This window comes from Tupaia chinensis, unplaced genomic scaffold, assembly GCF_000334495.1.
Source record: "Tupaia chinensis unplaced genomic scaffold, TupChi_1.0 Scaffold145484_1, whole genome shotgun sequence".
In the NCBI taxonomy this organism is placed as follows: domain Eukaryota; kingdom Metazoa; phylum Chordata; class Mammalia; order Scandentia; family Tupaiidae; genus Tupaia; species Tupaia belangeri.
Window position 1 is genome coordinate 1,046,382 of NW_006205341.1, and position 2,324 is coordinate 1,048,705.

General features: G+C 42.6%; 1 pseudogene; it reads right to left on the bottom strand.

Annotated features, from left to right (window-relative positions):
* The window catches only part of LOC114006044 (heterogeneous nuclear ribonucleoprotein H-like), a 34,316-nt pseudogene that overhangs the window by 14,413 nt on the left and 17,579 nt on the right, over positions 1-2,324 (bottom strand).

Genomic DNA, 2,324 nt, shown 5'->3' on the forward strand with positions numbered 1-2,324 from the left:
TTTGAAATATGAACTGATATTCTCACCTGCTCCTTGCAAATACCTTTTTTTATAATTATTTATTTTAAATTTTATTTATTCATTTATTTATCAATAAAATTCATAAAGAAAAATAAAACACCTTAAACCAGCCTTCTGTATTTCAACAAATAGTCCAATCTTTCCCTTAGCCCCCTCTGAGATGCCACAAGGTCTAGAAGGTGTTCTCTCTTGCCATGATAAGCAATGAACTGAATCTTGTCTTAGCAACATGTTGCTTTAGTGAGATATTTTGGGGTAGGCTGTTTTCCTCAGGTTTTTTTTTTTTTTTTAATTGCCAGAGGGCACATGCACTAGCCAGAGTGAGAGAAAGAGAAAGCACTCCGCAATGGGGAATGGTTACACAGCAATCCTTTCTCCATTTTCCCATCCTGTTGGGGGTTTGGCGCATACATGCATATGTGCCTGACATGTTTTTCAAGTTGCCAGGGCTGGGATTTGTTCCACCGTCTGCTCAGGAGTGGGCTCTTTTTTCTTTGGCAGAAGGGAAGTATGTTCACTAGAGAGAGATAGAGAGATAAATATATAGAGAGATGGAAAGTGAAAAAAAACCCCTGTGCCCAGTGGGGAATGGTCATACTGCAATCCTGTCTTTATTTCTCTCTCCTTCCAGGATTTTGGGCACACACGCACACATGCTGGCATGTTTTTCAGGCCACTAGGTCCAGGATTTGAACCATGTAGTTGGCCATGTAGAATCTAGCCACCACCACTGTACCAGCTGGCCTGGCATTTGTGATATCAACATCTAATCAATATGTATATTCGATGTGGTAACTTTTCTTTCTTTCTTTTTTTTTAAACCCATGGTGGAAATCAATGATGATTGATTTGAGTAAATATAGCGATTTATTCATAGATCTCTGTCATGAGAATTAACGTTCTCTGTGAGGTTATAGACCTGGTTAGTTTTTATCCCTGGTATGTTTCCATATCAGAGCAGAACAGGTGCTTAATACATTATTATTGAATGGATGAGTGGATCAATGAATAAATGAAAGACCATGACAGACTTCACAGACAATGCAGAGGAAACTCTTACTCCTAAGACTTCCTGAATGAGCCTCTTGTGGCAAGGTGAATAAGAAAAGAAAACTACTTTTTCAGCCTTCCACTCGAACCCAGTTCCAGAGAACTATATTATTTATTTATTATTATCAAATCGTATACCTCCCGTATAAGCTACGATGGTAACCTCATACTGTCATACAGCTAGCTGTTACCTGCTGGTTCATGGTTCTGCTTTTCTCAGGCTACTTATGCGGCATCACCATAGGTTGCTGTTGTTCCGGAAGAGGGTGAAAGTGCGTTCCTTGGGGCCTATGGCATGTGTGTCTGGCTTGTCTGACTGAAGAACATCAGGTGACACTTCAGTAACCCAGGAAGGAAGGCTCTGGTGCCTCACCCACAGATGGTGTCAAAGCAGCATCAATCTTCCATTAAAAGAGCCATTATTAGAGCCTGTAGGTGACATGGTGATTGAGGCACTGGACTCCCACAAGTCCTGGGCCCAGTGACTTGAAAATCACACCAGGTGTGTGCACGTGTGCCCAGAATCCCAGGAGGAGAATGGAGAAGGGATAGCGGTGTGGCTTTCCTCCTGGAAGGCAATTTCTCACTTTCTCTCTCTCTAGTGAGCACATGCACCCTATAGAAAAAACCTTAAAAAAAATAAAGTGAAAAAGAAGAGCCCTTATTGAGATTTATCAGTGGCTTGGTTGATTTAAGCTCACCGCTGCTATACATGGCGCCCCACAGAGTGGTGCTCTGGTCTGTGATGGGCCTCAGGTCCAACATGGCTCCGTGGATGACACTGCGTACACTGTGCCTCCTAGGTTTCTGTAAGTGCTCTCCGTGATGTTTACACACCAACAAAATTGCCTAATAGTGCATTTCTCAGAATGTATCACTGCCATTAAAGAGGCACATGATTATATTAGAACAAAGTGACCAAAGGACTGTGACTGTCTTTGTCAGCGGTTTATCTTCAACCTCACTCACTCAACATTTATTCAACACTTAAAATATCTTGGGCACTGTGTAAAGTGCTTTGAGATAAATGAACATTTCTTTAAAAGTACTTTAAGAGCCTTTGTCCTAGGGGCTAGTAGGTGGCATGGAGGTTGGGATGGCTGGATCCCACATGGCCAACTGCACAGTTCAAGTCCCACACCCGGTGGCTTGAAGGACACACCAGGTATGTGTAATGTGTGCTTAAATTCCCCGAGAAGAGAATGGAAGAAGAGGGATTGCAGCATGACCACCCCCTCCCCCCGTGGGTGATT